Below are 18,745 nucleotides of genomic sequence, written 5' to 3' on the forward strand. Positions count from 1 at the left end.
GAAAATCTGAAAAGGTCCGTTTTTATTCATGTTTGCAGATTTAAATAGTTTAGAAAATTCACACATTAAAGGAAGGTTTAGTTGATGTTGGAACAAAGTTTTAGCAGCAATATTAGTACAATTCTTCATGTTTCTGTTCAAGTTTGTTTCGCTCTTTTCTTATTACATAACATATCTTTATATTAATAACAACGGTATAAACTCTGTAGAGGTTTTGACTAAAAGCTGAATTTGTCGCCATGTGTTGATTTTCGTAATGCGGGCCTATTTTACGTGACTGCGCTGCTTTTTTTTCATGAAGATTTCGGTGCAAAGGTCATTTCAGCTTTTAATTATTAAATATTTACTATGTATATATGCATATTTTCTTCTCTATGCGTCATGTTTGCTGAAAAAACGTCCGTTTCTGTGTAATAGCGATTATTACAGAAACGCCCAGTTAACAAAGATGTTTCGGTCTGAAACTAAACTGAAACTAAAAGTTTTATACTAATTACCAGCTTCTCGTTTGTTTTCTGCATGAGTTTTTAAACTAAAACTAAACTTTAAGCTAAACTAATTAAGCATCTGCAGATCAGATCAGTCTAAGTGAAACATTTTATAATCCTCCGTTTTGTTCTTCATCTGGACGCCATATTGAAATGAGTACACCTCTATAATTATCATGTGATCAGAGTGAATAGTAACTTGTTACATTAACTTGAGTAACTTTTTAGAACAAATGTACTTTTAGGAGTTTTTATTTGTTCGCCATCATTTTTACTTGAGTAATTTTATTCTGAAATGTTTCTAACTTGAGTAAAATCTCTGGATTTTCTACCCACTGAATGAAAACCAAACATGTTTTAACCAAGAATTCAAACACAGACACACACCTGCAGTTTTTGTTAAAGTTTCATAAGTTTTTTATGGAAAGAAACTGATTTGGAAAAAAAAAAAATATATATATATATATATATTACCTAATTTTGTTATTTTATTGTTACTTATATAAATTATTGTCATTTTTGTCCTTAAAATACCAAAAGTTCCACAAAACTTCATATTTTGGTCTGTCTGACGATGTAATTTTAAAATATTAAATGATTGATAATTTGATCAGTTTCTCAGTACTTGAGTTGAGTTTTTACCAAATACTATTTTACTTTTTCTTGAGTAAAAATATGTTGAAGTAGTGCTACTGCTACTTGAGTACAATTTTCGGTTCTCTGCATGTGATGACTTGGAGAAATAATGTCTATAATTAATGTGTTTTATTATTTCTAACAGAGCATCAATGCTGAACTGGACCACCTCCTCTCTCCTGCTGGTTCTGATTCTGTGTTCTGCTGCTCTGGGTGAGAATCTCATTTTATCTGAAAATATGACTGAATGTTTTAAACTGAACTTTAACTCAGAGCATGAAGGACGTCTCAGGTTTCCTTAGGAATAATTACACTCTAAGTTAGCAGATCTGATATCACTGGATCTATTTCCTGTCAGTTTTTTGATCAGAACTTTTCATCTGAGCCGTGAAATAAAATTTTACCTGAAGCTTCACGAGAAAATGTTTTAAATCGTCCGACAGCGTCTGAAACATCAAATCCTGGATATTTAAGGTTTAATTTTAAGATGAACCCAAACCCAGCTAAACATGCAGGACAGCCGTCCACTGGGGACAGGAACTGGACACATCACTGCTGCTCATGCCATATTCTACCAGCTCTCCATCTAACGGGTTAATTGAGTTTCCTAAATCTGCTGGGATTTACCCTGTCCAGAACTGAAGTAAACTCTGTTTAAGCTGGTTTTGAGCAGCGATTCGCCTGGTTTCTGACGGCCTACATCCAGGTGTCCCAACCTTCTTCCCCCTGTGAATTAGCCAGACTGATCAGCTTGCAGCCAACTAGTTTCACAGAGCTCACCTGTTAACGGTCGCTCCTTCTCTAAATTACAACTTGCTCTTGTTATTGAACCAGGTAGGTTTTAGTGACTCGGCGAGTCCCAAGGATGTTGTTTTACATTTGGGCTACCAGCAACCTAAAAACATTTTCCACTTTTTCCTCTCCAGAATCAAACATCAGAGATATTTTACAACAATCAAAGAACTTTAAGGTGACTCATTAACTGAATGTCCACAACATCTTTTAGATTTTCTTTATGCTAAATATTTTATTAGTAAGGCATTTTTGCAAGGGTCACTACAGCTTAATTCAGAAATAATCAAATAAGTAAAATCAATCATCTAGTCTGTCTTTCCCTAATACTGAGAAACACTGAGAACTAAAAAAGGGAACCTTTGTTTGGCATTTCGAACCCCAGACCTGGCCTGATGATGATGAAGGTGCTGCAGCAGGAGGAGGAAGTTGATCGATGAAGGCAGGGATCTCTGTAGGTCTGATGAGCTTCTTCTCCGCATGGATGCTGAGGTCACACAGGACTTGGTGCTGGCAGGAAGGAAGGCACCAGTTCTTCTTCTTTGCCTTTGTCTTTGGGGTCTGAACCCAGCTGATGAGAGAAGTGCGATTTGAAGCCACAGGTTGTGGACCTGACCGGTTGGTCCCCATGTGCAGGACAGTCTTCAGCTCTGTGGCCCCGGCTCTTCTTCAGCTGCAGAGTTCTTTGTCCATCTCGATCTTGGCTCGCAGCTGCCTGGAGGATCCTACCAAAGATTCCTCTTTTGCTCCCACCTTTTATAGGGTTTATCCCCCTTTTGGTGCGTTTGCATTGGCTAGCACTGATGCTGTGCTTGTTTCATTGGCTGTCTGCTTGGACAGATGATCTCATATCCATCACTGTCTTACAGACATTATGTCCTGATGTCTGTGCTAATGTCTCAGGGTTGATCAACCTGCTATGTCCATTGCCTGCACAACCTTTTCTCTGAAACGTTTACGTTGTTCAATAACCTGCTTCCAAATAAGGCGTTGATCATTTCTGCTCTCCTGTTAGTTCCCCTTTTTCCCTTAACCCTTTCACCTACCATCTACCTCCAACATATCAGTGATGTTTAATTGCAGTTACAGCTTTTTACACCATTTCAAGTTACTTCCTCTTTGTCCAGGAAACCTGCTCTTCCTGTTTCATGACTCTTTCTGACTGACTATGATTTATTATGATTAGATAGAAAAAAGACGTAGAATTAAAGCAAAGTTTGCAGGAGACAAAAACAACACAAAGCAGATTTATTTTATTGACATTTAAGTCTACTGTTGGGCCTAGATGTCACTTAAGTGATTCATTTTAAAGATAACTTTATTTATTATTACTGTAAAACTTAAATCTTCAGCATGGGGAAATGGGATGATCTTGGTTTCCTTGACAGTTTCCTAAAGGAAACAGGCAGTAAAAATCCTCAGCAGCCCAACCCCTCCCAGTGTGAGGCACGGTGGTGGAGGTGTGATGATGTGTCAGATTAACAGAACTACTTCATCACAGACCTGAAGTTGGCCCCCCACCTTCTTCAAATCAGAAAAAATTGGTGTCAAACGTTTGTGCTGGTTTGTGCAGCAACATTTTTCGTTTGTGCTGCTATCATTTTAAAGATATAAAGAAATGTTTCTAGAGGTCATCAAAGGTCAATGAATATCAGTTTTTGCTGCACAAACGTAGCCGAGTTGATTGACACCAATTTTGTTTGATTTTATGAAGGTGGGGAGGCTGGTTGACCTTTGATGACCTCTAGAAACATTGAAACTCTAGAAACTGGGGCCTCATATATAAATAAACCATATGTAAGCACAAGTCAGCATGTATAAAAAGGAAGGTGGCGTGAAAGTTTGCATAAATATTTTCCTATTTGGAATATTGTCTTTAAAATTTATTACTTTTATTTTTTGTGAAGTGGCCTTATGTGCCTTGACAGCACCTATTAAATAAAATATATAATTATCAGTATTATAAATGCTTATATTGCTACAAGTAAGGACTGTTGTCACGGTTACTGGGACACATGGTGACAGCCTTCTGGGCATTTATACTAATCTATATATGTATTTATGGGTGGCAACAGGGCGGAGCAGTAGCTGCGCTCTATTTTCCGCAAATTGGGATTTATAAACGAAAGGTCCGCAGGAATGTGCGTCCATATGGCTTTATACACCAGAATTATTTTCTGCACTGCACTTTTCTAAATTTGTCCGCAAATGTTTTGTGAAAACTGAGCACTTTTATACATGAGGCCCCTGGAGAGGAGACAGAAAGGGAGGCCCCGTCTCTCACGTCATCAATGAAGAGAGTTAGGAATTGCCTTCATGTAAACCGTTACTCAGTTACTCTGCTGACCCTGCTGACCGTGCTGGCTCCCAGAGGAGGAATGCATCGACAAGAAGACAAAAAGAAAGACCAGCAAATGTTTTAGAGGAGAGAGATGATTTGTGCTGTGATTGATAAAATCCTGTAATAGAACAGCTACTGATCTTTATTTGTTTATGCCATGAGATAAGTATGATCTAAATGAAGTCAGGCTGAGTTATGAATCCAGTTGTTCCTTGTATTGTTAGTGATTATGTTCCTGATGTTCTGCTGCCTCTCCTCCTCTTCCTCTCTAAGGATGAAGATGATCTCCAGGATCCTGCTGCTCCTCATCCTCAGCTCATGTCTCTGTGGTCAGTCTCCATCTTGTCTTTGTGACAGAAAGCTCTCTAGATGGAGCTGAAAGACTCCCATGTTCCAGTTCTCAGTGTGTCTGCTCCTCTCTTTCCCTCTCTGTCTCCTCAGCAGCAACATTTGTAGTGAATGTGACACAGAGCAGCTATCAGGCAGAGGAGAACCACAGCATCACTCTGGAGTGGACCTTCACCACCAAGACTCAGGGAACCTGGAGGGATCTGTTCATCTACTGCAGCTTGGTGGCTTCTCATAAAGAATTGATTCTCTATCAGGTCCATGAAGGTGTTGAGTTTCCAGAGTCTCAGGATGAACAGTTTTCAGGACGAGTCCAGAGTGACAAAGACGTCCTCAGTGAAGGACGAATCAGACTCCATGTGTCCAGACTGAGGACTGAAGACTCTGGTCTGTATGTGTGTGACGTGAAAACTGAAGATGGTTCCAGCAATGCTATCTGTCGACTTTACGTTACTGGTGAGTCATTTGGTCAGAGTTTGTTTTTTTTTAACTTTCTTTGAACTTTTTAGGTCTTTGAGTATAAATAGGAATTGTTTATTAGTGAAATGCTTTAGCCTCTCTTTATTAAAGCTTATGTTTGATCACATCTCTAAGCACTAGAGGTCAGTAAGTTGACCTCAACATAGAGTGGTGATTCTAGATCAAATTCACCTGGGAAGTCAGCTGATCTAATAGATGAAAACTGTGATTCTATCACAATACTGCTGAAGACAAAAGTTCAACATCTTAATTTTATTTCATTATTAAAGTGAAACTGTGAAGTTAAAACATTTAATTGGTTCAAGGGATAAATTAGTTACAGTTTCTGTGCCAGCATATATCATCATCAGAAACATATTTAGCTATGAGGGTTCTGACCCTCTCGGTCCATTACCTCGGGCCAGCTCTGGTTAGAGGACCCAGAAATTGTAGTCCAGTCCAGAACTACGTTTTTGTGTGGAGTACCTCAAGGGTCAGTACTGAGACCAGTTTTATTTAATTTGTATATAAATGACATAAGCAAAATGTCTAATGTATTAAATTTGTGTAATTTGTTGACGACACAAATATTCTAGTCTCTGGTGAAAACTTACAACTTCTTTCCATAGAAATCAGTAAATTAAAGAAATGGTTTGACAATAACAAATTATCACTAAATTTGGACAAGACTAAAATCATGGTTTTTGGAAACTGCTACAAAAATACTAAAATTCTAGTTCAGATAGAAGGTGTAACTCTAGACAGGCTTTATGTTAATAAGTTTCTCAGTGTAATAATAGATGACAAAGTCAGTTGGAACGACTTACAACGACCAGATCAACATCGATGAGTACGCCATGACGGTGTCAGCCTACATCAACAAGTGCACAGAGGACGTCAGCATCACTAAGAACATTATCACCCGGGCCAACCAAAAACCCTGGATGACTAAGGAGGTACGTGAAATGCTAAAAGCACGGAACTCAGCCTTCAAGTCTGGCGACAAGGAGGCACTGAGGACAGCGAGAGCCAACTTGAACCGTGCTATCAGGTTAGCAAAGCGAACCCACAGTCGAAAAATACAGGAGTTCTTCCACGACACCAGCAACACCAGAGGTATGTGGCAAGGCATAAAGGCGATCACAGATTACAATCCATCCTCCCCCCCAGTGGGTGAAGTTGATGCTGACTTTCTAAATGGACTCAATAACTTCTTTGGGAGGTTCGAGGCACTGAACAGTACTCCGGCAAAGAAAACTGTTCCCCACCAGGAAGAAGAGGCACTCTGCCTGGACACAGCCGATGTGTTGAAGACTCTGAAAAGAGTCAACCCACGGAAGGCCCCAGGCCCCGACAACATACCTGGGCGGGTGTTCAGGGAATGTGCAGGTCAGCTGGCTGGTGTCCTAACAGACATTTTTAACACCTCACTGGACCAAGCCACAGTGCCAGCCTGTCTCAAAACTGCCTCCATCATTCCGGTGCCAAAGAAACCTCAAGTCACCTCTTTCAACGATTACCGGCCTGTGGCACTGACTCCCATCATGATGAAGTGCTTTGAAAGGCTGGTAAAAGAACACATCGTCTCCAGACTCCCCTCCACATTCGACCCGTTCCAGTTTGCCTACCGCCGAAACCGCTCCACTGAGGACGCTATCTCCTCCGCCCTACACCTGAGCCTGGCTCACCTGGAGAAGAAGAACACTCATGTGCGGATGTTGTTCCTGGACTTCAGCTCAGCGTTCAACACAATCATCCCACAGGCAGGAAAACTGGGACACCTGGGCTTCAGCACCCCCCTGCGCAACTGGCTGCTAGACTTCCTCACCGACAGACCTCAGTCACTCCGGATCGGACAACACACCTCCGATGTCATCACCCTCAGCACAGGCTCCCCTCAGGGCTGCGTCCTGAGCCCTCTGCTGTTCACTCTGATGACACACGACTGTGCCCCCAGGTTCGCCACCAACCACATCGAGAAGTTCGCGGGCGACACAACGGTGGTGGGCCTCATCAGAGACGACAACGACCTGGACTACAGAGAGGAGGTGGAGCAGCTGGTGGACTGGTGCAGAGACAACAGCCTGATCCTGAACGTTGACAAGACAAAGGAGATGATCGTCAACTTCAGGAAGAACCGGCCCAGCCACGCTCCGCTGCTCATCAACAGCTCGGCTGTGGAGGTGGTCAGCAGCACCAAATTCCTGGGGGTGCACATCACTAACGACCTCACCTGGACTGGGAACACCACGTCTCTGGTCAAGAGAGCACAGAAACGCTTGTATTCCTGCGGAGGATGAGAAGAGCACACCTGCCCCCGCCCATCCTCAAGACGTTCTACAGAAGCACCACAGAGAGCATTCTGACCAGCTGCCTCTCTGTGTGGTGTGGAGGCTGCAGCGCCTCCGACTGGAAGAACGTGAGGAGAGTGGTGCGGACAGCAGAGAGGATCATCGGGGCCCCCCTTCCCTCCATTCAGGACATTTCATCCCAGTGCTGCGTGTCCCGAGGCCGAAACATCATCAGTGACCCCTCACACCCCCACCATGGACTGTTCTCCCTGCTGCCCTCTGGAAAGAGGTTCCGCAGCATCCGGTGCAGGTCCACCAGGTTCCGAAACAGCTTTTTCCTACTTGCCATCAGACTGCTGAACTCTTAACTGGACTGCACTTAAAATCTGGTCTCCACTTTATACCTTGCACATGTACAGAGCTAAATAACTTATATTTTACTGTCATTACTGCACTTTATATTCTATATTTATATTTATATTCATATTTTATACTGTATTTTATTTTATTCTGGAGTAACCTCACAACATTGGAAGCTCAAAACATTGTCCTGAGCCGTATGCAACGAAATTTCGTTCTGTATACACACTGTGCATGCAAAATGACAATAAAGTTAGTCTAAGTCTAAGTCTAAATATCATATTAAACATTTACAGAATAAACTAAGCAGGAGCAAATCAATCCTGGCTAAAGCTAGACATGTTCTGAATAACAGAATAATATAATGTAGAGTTATTCTATATAACTCTCTGATTTTGCCATATTTAACATATTGTTCAGAGGTGTGGGGAATTATTGCAAAAGCTCTTTACAGCCACTAAATATCCTACAGAAACGAGCCGTTAGAATCATCCATAATGTTGGTTATTATGAGCAAACAAACCCGTTAGTATTAAAATCTAGAATCCTTAAATTTGAAGAGCTTTAATTTAAAATGACTCAAATCATGTTTAAGGCATCTGTTGCCCACTCAAACAATAGTGATGTCGAGACATGCGGTGGTTGTAAATTTTCTTTAGTTTCATTTTTTACTGAAAATACAAACAACATTCATAAATCCGACGTGCGTCAAACTATGGCTGCTATGTTCTACTGAGCTTCTTCAGCACAGAAACTTAGGACCCAAGGCTGCCCTAAGCGCCTGTTCAAAACTGATCCCTTTCTAAACTCATTTCACTCTCAGCCAGAATAATTACCAACATATTTATGAATGTTCAGCTTAACATGGACAATGAAACACAGAGCTTTATAATAGCAAAACAAAATATTCATAGGAAAGAAAATAGAATCATATTTTAATGGAAGAGGGTTTTGGGGGATTCCTTGGTCTAAAGTCCCCAGCAACTGGTCCCTCACACATCTAATAAAGTTCAGCCTGAGCTCATAGAGAGCCTGTTTTCTGAAAGAGATGGGGATATTACCGGTACTTAAGGGGGAACTCAAACTTAAGGATTTGTAGAAAAAGCTTTTTTATTTCAATTCATGGGGTAAAGTTATGAACAAGTTAAATGAGGAGTTAAAACAAAGTCAAAATTTATTACAATTTAAAAGTAAATAAGTAGGTCATTTTCACAAGATGTAGAAATATGAGAGAGAGTTAGCACTAATGTGTACATTGAGGCTGAAACATATGAATGTGTGGCTATGGATGTTTGGATTTAGACATATCTAAACCCAAATAAAAATTAATTAACCTGTTTATTTTATTTATTCATTTATTAATGAGGATCCATCTGAAAATATTGTGTGAGTTTTTGGGGTAGAAGTTCATAAGTTTCTTATTTCTTTCTACTCCTTTTCAAGCAAGTTAAGATTTCTGTGGTACAACACAGAAATCTTAACATTTCAAATAAAGATTTAAAGGAAATAGCAAGTTTACTTTGTAAAAGTGCATAAAATAATCTTTATTGTTGTATTACTGCTACATTTCATGCTATGAGTTTTATGCTAAAGTTTTTGTGTTTGTGCTCGTTTTGTGCATCTCACCAATCTTTACTCAAGTAGAAGTAAAAATTAACTGTCCAAGAAATGTATTAAGCTTTAATTAAGTAAAAGTAAAACAGTATTTTGTAACAATGCGACTAAAGTACCAAGTTACTGTCCACCTGATTTTAATATTTTTAAAGTGTCATCAGACAGACAAGAATATGAGGCCATGTTCAAATGTATATATTAAGTATTGAGTATTTTAAAGAAAAAAACCTTTTATACTAATGCAGGCTTAAGGCCTTTAGGTCTGTCTGTTGTGTTTTTGGTTAAAACATGTTTGTTTTTCATTTAGTGAAGTTACTCAAAGGGTGGAGTAGCAAGACATTTTACTCAAATAAAAGTAAATAGCATGATAGAGTAAAACTACATCCAAAGGTATTTTGTCCCCAAAGATTTTTACCCATTTTTGGTGGAATATGTAAAATTTTAGTGGTGACATTTTTCCACCAAATGGGTGAAAAAATGAGGCCAAACATAAACTTTGATTAATTGTTAATTAAAGTCAAGAGCTTTTGTCTTCTGCCTGTTTTATGACTTGATAGGAATCAAGTTATTCAGACACTTAAACCACATTAAGCTATGAATGCTGGGGATGCAGTTCCTATAGTCCACTGGTGAAACTGGAATCCATCAGGTGTCTGTCTGTGGGAAGTCGTGACAGTAGCACCACAGGCAGCACCGATCTGTAGTGGGTTGGTGCGATCCTTATTGTTACAGAAACAGTTTATCCACCATCATCGATAGTCATGCTAACTAGCTGAGCTTTCATATCAAGCATCCCTGTGGTGAACCAGCTGTAACAAAGCAGAGAGAAAGTAGGAGGGTTTGTGCAGCGTATACACAAAGTGATTGTTAGCGCTATAACCTTCCTCATGGCTCTGATTGGTTGTTTCTGACAGAGCAGTGTATTTCTGCAGATCGTAGTAGGACCATAGAGCAGTGGAGCTGGATGTTTTCACAGAGTGTCTCATGTTATGCTGTCAGGACATAGTGATAGTTTTTAGAAATAAGATGTTTCTTTTTTTTAGAAAAAACATCTTATATCTCTAAGATGATTAAATAATTAAATTATAAAAGGATTTAAACCAACTGAAAAGTTTGAATAACTGAATAAAATACATTCATCAACAAATAACAAGAATCCTTGATAATTTAAGTTAATTTAAGACAAACCAGATAAATATATTGATGTCTATAACACTCAATGTAATTCCTCAGCAGGTAAAAATGGAGCCCAAGACAACTTGACTGTTCCTGGAGGTAAATATGTTTAACTAGATAACCAGTGGTTACTGGAACTCTGACTTAGTTTTAGACTTTCTTTGTTACCTGCAGTGATTTTGGCTCTTTGGGTTGAATATTTGTCTTCCAGCTTTTCCTATTGTCACATGTTGATGTGCAGTTGGGCAAAGCAGATAACTGCTAAATACCTTTTGATCTGCATGTTGGTGTATAACTGTGTGTGTGTGTGTGTGTGTTAGAGAGAGAGAATGGGTGAATGTGTCTGCAGTGTGGAGCGCTTTGAGAGGTCAGCATGACTGGAAATACTTTAAATAACTTCAGTCAATCAATGTTTCTATCTTTACTCAGACAATAAGTGAATAACTGTCTTGAATAAATTAGTATTTTACTTGTGGATAAATCACAACTTTGATCTCATTAATAAAACAAAAATATGCAAAATTGAATTCAAAATATTCAAAAGCGGAATTTTAAAAACCTGTTTTTTTGTTACAGGACCTGAACCTGGAGTTATTGTTGGTGTTGTTGTTGGTGTTGTTGTTGGAGCACTCATCATCCTCATCTTCATCACATACTGTGTTGTACGTCGCCACAGAGGTAAACAAAGTAAGTCAGTCATTGTCTTTGTAAGTCTTGCAGGATTTCGGTGAATTAATGATTCTCTCCATAAATGCATATTTCCAATTGATAGAAAATTATAGTTTTTAATAGTTTGCAAAAACTGATCTGAAGCTGAAGAGAAGTAAAACTCAGAAACATGGAGCTGTCTGGATAAACATGTGTAAGAAAAGTTATGCAGTTTTCACATATTTACCAATATCTGTTGGTGTTTGTCTGAAAAGAAAAGAAAAACAAGAAACCAAATTATTATGAGTAACTTTTTTCTCTTTCAGGTCTTTGTTGTTTATTGTAGCCTTTCTGCCTGCCCAGGTTGATGAAACATTTTTACCAGACAAAAAGTGTTAAGGAGAATTAAATATTGTCACTCATTTATATTGTTAAGCTAAATATTCACTGTTGTCTAATTTCTGTTGTGTACAGTTTTTCCATGCTGGAACAACAACTCTCAAAATGAACAAGGGAGAAATGATGGAGGTATGGAAATGGAACAATTTATAATAATTAACTTATATTAATTATTTACTTTTTTATTTTCCTGCTCATTGATAAACTAAGCAGGACTGCAGTCACTGAACATCACAGCTGAGCATCAAACCAGGAAACTGAACTTCCTTGTTGGTGACTGAATCTGACTGACTAGATAATTTGATGTAGCAGCAATGAACTGGTGACCTGACTGGTTTACTCCTGGCTCACCAGCTTTCCCACTGACCTGAACAGTGATATGCAGGTTTAGACCAGAGGTGACCAACCTGTGGCCCCGGATCTGGACAACACTAAAGAAAAACAGCCAAGAATCAAGAAAACAAAATCCAACAACATTCATTCATAAAATGCTATAAATAAATCTATTAAAAATTGCAAACACATAACTCAGATTTTCTCTTCCTTGTTGTGTTTTCTTCAACAGAGAAGCTTATAGCCAATTAAAACATGTTTAAGATTATAATTACATCAGACCAATTAAAAAAAGAAACTAGAGCTTAATGAAAGACGTCTCTTCTACCTTAATGAAAGTTATATTTAAAAGGTTCTTTTAATCTGACAAGCCTCATCTGAATATACATTACATATTCAATTTAATATGACTATGTTTACATTTTTATTTTAATATGCTTTGGTTTCTGGATTGTCTCATTTTTGTCAACAAGCATCTGGAAACAAATAAAAGAAATAATTTCAGAAAAAGTCAAAACTTTACTGCTTTACTTTATTTTTTGCTGATTGATGATAATTTTCTTTTGAAAAACTAAAAATGACAGAATTCTGTTTTTATTCAAGCCATCTTAATAATAATGTAACTTTGGGATATCAAACAGTCAGAAGAAGATGATTTTATTGAAAACATTTTGTTTTGTGTTTCATAGATCGCAGAGGAAATGGCAAATCAAGAGATGGAGCTGAAGAAAAACCTTTACAGGACCTGGAACAACCAAACCAAAGTGTCTGAATTCATCATTCTGACCTGAAATCTCCTCAATTACTTATGGTATGAAAACTGTTACATGTATAGAACTGTGAATAATAATGAAAAAACTGTATGCATTAAACCCAAAAGCAAATCTTCATATTAGATCAAAGATTTAATTATCTTTTCTTGAGATAAAAACAGGATGAAGAATCATGTAAGTTAAAAAAGAACATTTTATGTCCATAACTGTTTCTGTAGTTTAGAGTCTTTTACTCAGCTTTTGAAAACTGATTTGTCTTGAAAAGTATTTTATAATATATTCAAAAGTTGACAGACTGGATCCCCAGCTTGTTCCTACAAAAGGTTTTTAATTTAATTTCTGTCAGTGAATCTTATTTTTAATGCTCACACTTTTTTTCTTTTTTTTTACCCCTCCAGGGGGTCTTTTGTGGGCTCTAGTGTCCCTTAAATGACAGTAGGCTGACAGGAGAGGGGGGAAGACATGCGGCAAACGTCGTCGGGTCCGGGAGTCGAACCCGCAACGGTCGCATTGAGGACTCAAGGCCTCCAAATGTGGGTCGCGCTGGACATTTGGATCTGTTTGATCTGGGACATTTAAATTTAGAGTCACTTTATGTAATCTGCTCCTTTTTTCTAAGTTTGTTAGACTAACTAACTAAAATGCTAAACTAGTAAAATAATCATCTTCCAGGAAAATAAATTGAGAATTAGTTCAAGTATTAATAAGTTTGTATAGTGGTATGAAACAGAGTGTGAGCATGTGCTTCTGAAAACTGACTGGTAGCTTCGTCACACTAGGTAACACTACGTCACACATGTTCATCTAAAACAATACATATACTGTATATATACAGTATATATATTAGATAAATGATTGGTATTTTTCTTTTTTTGTTTCTAATGCTTTCTAAAACACTAAAACATTGTCTGTTGTATTACGATAATAAATGTTTTTGCATGTTGTAAAATATGAGCTGAGAAATTTTGATTCTTGAAAATAAAAACCCTTTAAAAATATTGTTGCATTTCTTTCAGATATATTATTCAAACCCAATTCAATATATTCTCACAGATCTGAAATGCTTTGCCTGTACAAATGTAACCACAGAGTTTAAGATGAAGCAGGAAGCAGAGCGGCCATTTTGTCAAAGCCAGTCTGCAGCCAGATCCAAACAAAAAACAAACCAAAACACTGAAGCTGCATGTACTTGTGTTGATCTATCTGTGAATCTATTTTAATTTTCCTTGCACTAGTTTTGTGCCACTGTAGGCCCGTTTCAGAACACAAAAACACCAATGATACTCTGACCCAAGATAATGGACAGTACTGGTTCTGTTAGATCTTTGTGACTGTCCAGTACAGACTTGTGTACTGGTTTTGATCCAGTATATCACAACAATCTCTTTATGCTTTGTGCTGTAGGGATCGAGCAAACAGCACCAGGCAAGTTTAATTTATATTTATATTTGAAAAATTGCAGTTTGAATAAATTATTTCCTCACAAACCACAGCTAGACATGGAGTACCACAGAGGTCACTGCTTGGACCAGTTTGTTTGGCCCCAAGGAGACACAGATCAGTCCTAATCGTTCACCACGTAGGTACACCACTCGGGTGCCACAGAAATACTAACTTTCACTGCTGAGCAGCTTTTAGTCAGAGCTTAGAGCGCCACCATGTAGAGAAAACCACACATTGCAGCTTCTAAGTTGTGTTTTTGCTCCTTTCAGATCCTGTTGAGAATTAAAAAGCTGAAGCATGAAGGCGGTTCATACTGGTGGATTATAAAACATCTCTGATGTTTGTTTCTAAATTGTCTCCAGATTTTATTATTATTATTATCTATTTATTATATGTCTCCACCTGAGCACAGCAGCTCCTCCTCTTCCTCTGTGTTTCACTCTGCAGCTTCACATCAAACTTTTTATCCTCCTTCTTCTGAGGATTTCTCCTCCAATCGAAGCAGCTTCAGGTTCAACATCTGGATCCAGGATGAGGAAATAAAGAGTTAATACAGTGTTGGATGTTCAGGTCAGCCTGTGATTAAATGTGACTGAATCCTCAGAGACGTTCAGTAAAGACGTTCAGAATAAACAATTAAAGAATCAGAGAATATGAATCCAGAGAAACTCTGACATTTGCTCCAAACTGATGGCATAAAGACATTTTTCCATCCAGACTCATTTCCACTCAATGGTTTCTCCTTTGAGTGGAAATGAGGGCGAGGAGAGGGGGAAAGACATGCAGCAAGGGTCGTCGAACCCTCAACGTCCGTTTCCAGGACTAAGGCCTCCAAACATGGTGCATGCTAACCCTCTGTGCCACCACAGCACGCCCCGAGTCCGACTATTTCTAGCCAGAGCCCATGGGCTCTTTTCGGGCTGAGCCCGGCTGGGCTCTATGGGTTAAAGCCCGGCCACCAGGGGCTCCCCAACGTGCCCCACCCCCAGGCCTGGCTCCAGGGTGGGACCTCATGTACGGGCGAGCAGAACCACTGTTTCCAATGGTCGTTTTCATCATAAGGGATCTTTGGGCTGCACTTGGTCTGGTTCCTCACCTTGGACCTGTCTGCATTGGGTGGCCCAACCAGAGGCATGAAGCCCCGACAGCAAGACTCCTAGGATCACTGGGACACTCAAACCCCCCCACCACGATAAGGTGGCAGCCCATGGAGGGGACGTGTAAATGTGTGGGTGTGTGTGGGGGGGGTTAAATATGAAGTAACATGTTAATTATGTAAGACAGAGAGAAAATGAGACAGAGGAAGAAAGTTGTTTTTTAAGATGAGGAAACAAACTCAATGTGGTGGGAAGCAAATTCTGACCTTTGGTCCAGTTGTGAGGTGAAATGTATCTTTTTAGTTTTTAAAAAAGGATTTTTAGGCTCTAATAAAGTTTTTTAGGCCGTTATTTAACAGGCTGAACAGGAAACTGGGAGGAGAGAGAAGGAAATGACATGCAGCAGATTCTGCAGGACTGGGAATTAAACCCAGGTTGACAAACAAAACCTAGAAGTAACGTCCTAAACAAAACATAATTTACAGTTTTACTATAAATCTGGTTACAAATATAACTGAATTATTCATTTCTGAGCCCCCTTTCCTTCTCTTTTATACAAGCAGACAGAACATAAGCTCAACAACACAAAAGCTTCATATTTATTACAAAATATTCATCTAAGAATTGATTTCTTCCTGTAGTGGAAATGATTTCTGATTAAGTTCTCTGTTTTCATACTTTCATGGATTGTTCTTCTTTTTACCTTTTCTACAGTTTTTCATGTTAAATTGCACTTTTTGTTAAGTTTCTTATATCATCTTGAATCTGTATTTCTAAATAAAGACTAACAGAAAGATCACACAGTAACTTTTATTTTTGATAAAACCTGTTTTTTTCTTATAACAAACAAACCAGATAAAACAAGCTTGGGCTTCTTCATGGTCCGGAGTATTAAATTATGATTACAATTATCGTCTAATATTATGTACAGATTAAACTCTAATCTTCATTTAACACCTGGAACCTGAAGAATCCAAACCTGTTAAATCAACTTTTTTATGTTTGGTATAAAAAGAAAAACAGGATTTATCAAAGAAAAACAGGTGAATGGACTGAACTTGTGTCGTGCCTTGCTAGTCATGTTGACCACTCAAAGCGCTTCACACTACAGTCACATTCACATCGACATGCAGGTCAGGGGGCAACTTGCCGCTAAGTGCCCCGCCCCGGGGCAGCTCAACATGTGGCTGAGGAAGCTGGAATCGAACTAACAACCTTCTTGTCACAAGACGACCACTCTACCCACTGAGCCACAGTCGCCCTAAAGCAGCCACTGCATGATTCTTTTGCTAATCTTTTTAAAATACAGGTTTAAACAGTTTAATGAGCTACAATTCAGTGCAATTTAATATAAAAAGTGAGTAGAAAAGGTAAACTAAAGGACAAACCATAAAAGCACAAGTACAGTGAAAATGAACAGAAATCATTACTATTAAAAGAAAACATTTTAATTCTTAAATCAATATGTTGCTATAAAAATTGAGCCCAGTGCTGCGGCGCTAAAACAGCGAAGGGAAAAGGGCTAACATACGGCTAATCCAATTAATTTGACAAGTTTAACAATAAAGCTGCACATGTGTTTGGAGTTTCTTAAAGTCTTTTGGGGGCAATTTACAGTGACCAACTGACCTGACCTACATGTTTTAGGAGATGTGGGGGGAAACCGGAGCACCCGGAGAAAACCCACGCAAACACGGGGAGAACATGCAAACTCCACACAGATGGTTTGTGTGAAGACGCAGCGCTAACCGCTGCACCACCGTGCTGCCCACGTTTTTTCCAATTGGGTAGGGAAGGGATCTATTTTCTAGTTTGTCGATGGGGAAAAAACTTTTTAAATTTGGTCTTGACGGAGCGTGGCATGGCGCCCCGTTCACAGAGGCTACAACCTCCATGCATTTGATTGCAGTCCTCGGTTCGTCTCCTGCGCGTCTTTCTCCTTCTCTAAATATCAAAATCAAGAACTTTAGACACGTTCTTGATTGTTTTCACTCGTTTGTTTCTTTTTTGGCTTCTTCCATCGCAGAAAGTTTCGTACTTTTTTCCACGATGAAATTTTAGACTTTTTCTTTTTACCGTCCTGCATGGTTTTAGTATCTAGACTGTCCAAATCCTCCAGGACGGTTTCTACAGCGATCTCGGTCTCTTCTGAGGATTCTGGATCCGTGGAAGAACCTGATAAAGGTTCTCCTGAGAGTTCCTCCTCTGAAGAAACCTCTTGACTAAAGACTTTAACCAGGTCCACTTGGTTCTGTGAGTCTTCCTCCTTCTCTTGGGAAACTGTGATGTGTTTTTGTTGGAAACCTTCTTCCTCAGCTCTCAGAGTGTCGGGCAGCAGTAGATCCTCTCTTGCTCTTTGCAAATCATTTTTCACACAACTGATCTCCTGCTGGTGTTTTTCTGCTTGATGTTTTAATGCAGTGACTTCGGTTTCAAACCGACAGTTTAGCTCCAGGTACAAACCGTTAACCTTCTCCAGCTCAGCCTGGGCACTCCTTTCCTTGTCTTGCAGGATTTTATTCTCTGTTGTTGTGTTTTCTTTTAGGACGGCATATTCAGCTCTCAGCTGGTCTAGAAGCTTCTTGTCCTCCTCTGTTTTCTCCAGGTGAGCTTTTCTCTCCTGCTTTACCTGCTGCTGAAGTTTTTCAACTTGTTGTTGCAGCGCAGAATGTTTTCTCTCTTGGATAAGTTTCTCTTTCTGTTCTCGATTTGAAAGAACAGTTTCCTCCTGCTTTACCTTCTGCTCATATGTCTCAACCTGCTGCTGTATATCCATAATGTCTCTTTCATATCTACATTTTAGCTCCTCGTGTAAAATGTGAACCTGATCCAGTTCATGGAGCATCTGCTTCTCTCTGTTTTGCCGAATTGTGATTTCTCCTGACATTTTTTGGAAGAGCTCCTCCTTCTCAGCTCTCAGCTTGTTGATGAGCTGCAGATTCTCGTTCTCTATTTCTATGTTGGTGTCTTTCTCATGTTTCACCTCCTCCTGATATCTTTCCACGTCTTGCTTTAGTCCAGAAACATCGCTTTCGTATTTACAGTTGAGTTCATTGTGTGAATGTTTGAGCTGAGTCAATTCCTCCTGCAGACGTTTCTCGCTGTCTTGCAGGAATGTGATCTTTTGGGACATTTCTTGAAACATTTCATCCTTTTCAGCTCTCAGGTTCTCCAGGAGCCGTTGTTCCTCACTGAGCCTCGCTTCATGAAACTTTTGTGTGTCGGCCTCCTGCCTCAGCAGAGCATCGGCTGCAGTTGGTTCACTTCTTCTTGGAGGGCCTGACTTTTCTTTCTCTCAGCCTGTATTTCAGCTACAAATGCTTCCCGGCTGATGAGGTGGGCCACCTTTAACTCCTCAAAGTCTTGCTGCAAGTTCTTCTTCTTGTATTTGTACTTCACATCGTTGTGAACCTTGCTAACAGCAAACGATGCTAGCCCACATGTGAATGCAGCATTACATTATGTATTGTAGCTGCAGACAGAATAGCTTGTGTACATCAATCGGACCAGAGACCGCTCCAAAAGCAGGAAGTGAACTGCAGTGCAA

The 18,745-nt window shown here is 39.4% G+C and overlaps 1 long non-coding RNA gene across 1 annotated transcript; it reads left to right on the forward strand.

The window, feature by feature from the left end:
- Nucleotides 1–248: 248 nt before the first annotated feature.
- LOC111611219 lies at nucleotides 249–4,798 on the forward strand. Its single transcript, XR_002753938.1, has 3 exons — nucleotides 249–315; nucleotides 1,270–1,337; nucleotides 4,531–4,798. It is a non-coding gene; the product is annotated as an uncharacterized LOC111611219 (long non-coding RNA).
- Nucleotides 4,799–18,745: the final 13,947 nt, after the last annotated feature.

This window comes from Xiphophorus maculatus, chromosome 14, assembly GCF_002775205.1.
Source record: "Xiphophorus maculatus strain JP 163 A chromosome 14, X_maculatus-5.0-male, whole genome shotgun sequence".
NCBI classification, from domain to species: Eukaryota; Metazoa; Chordata; class Actinopteri; order Cyprinodontiformes; family Poeciliidae; genus Xiphophorus; species Xiphophorus maculatus.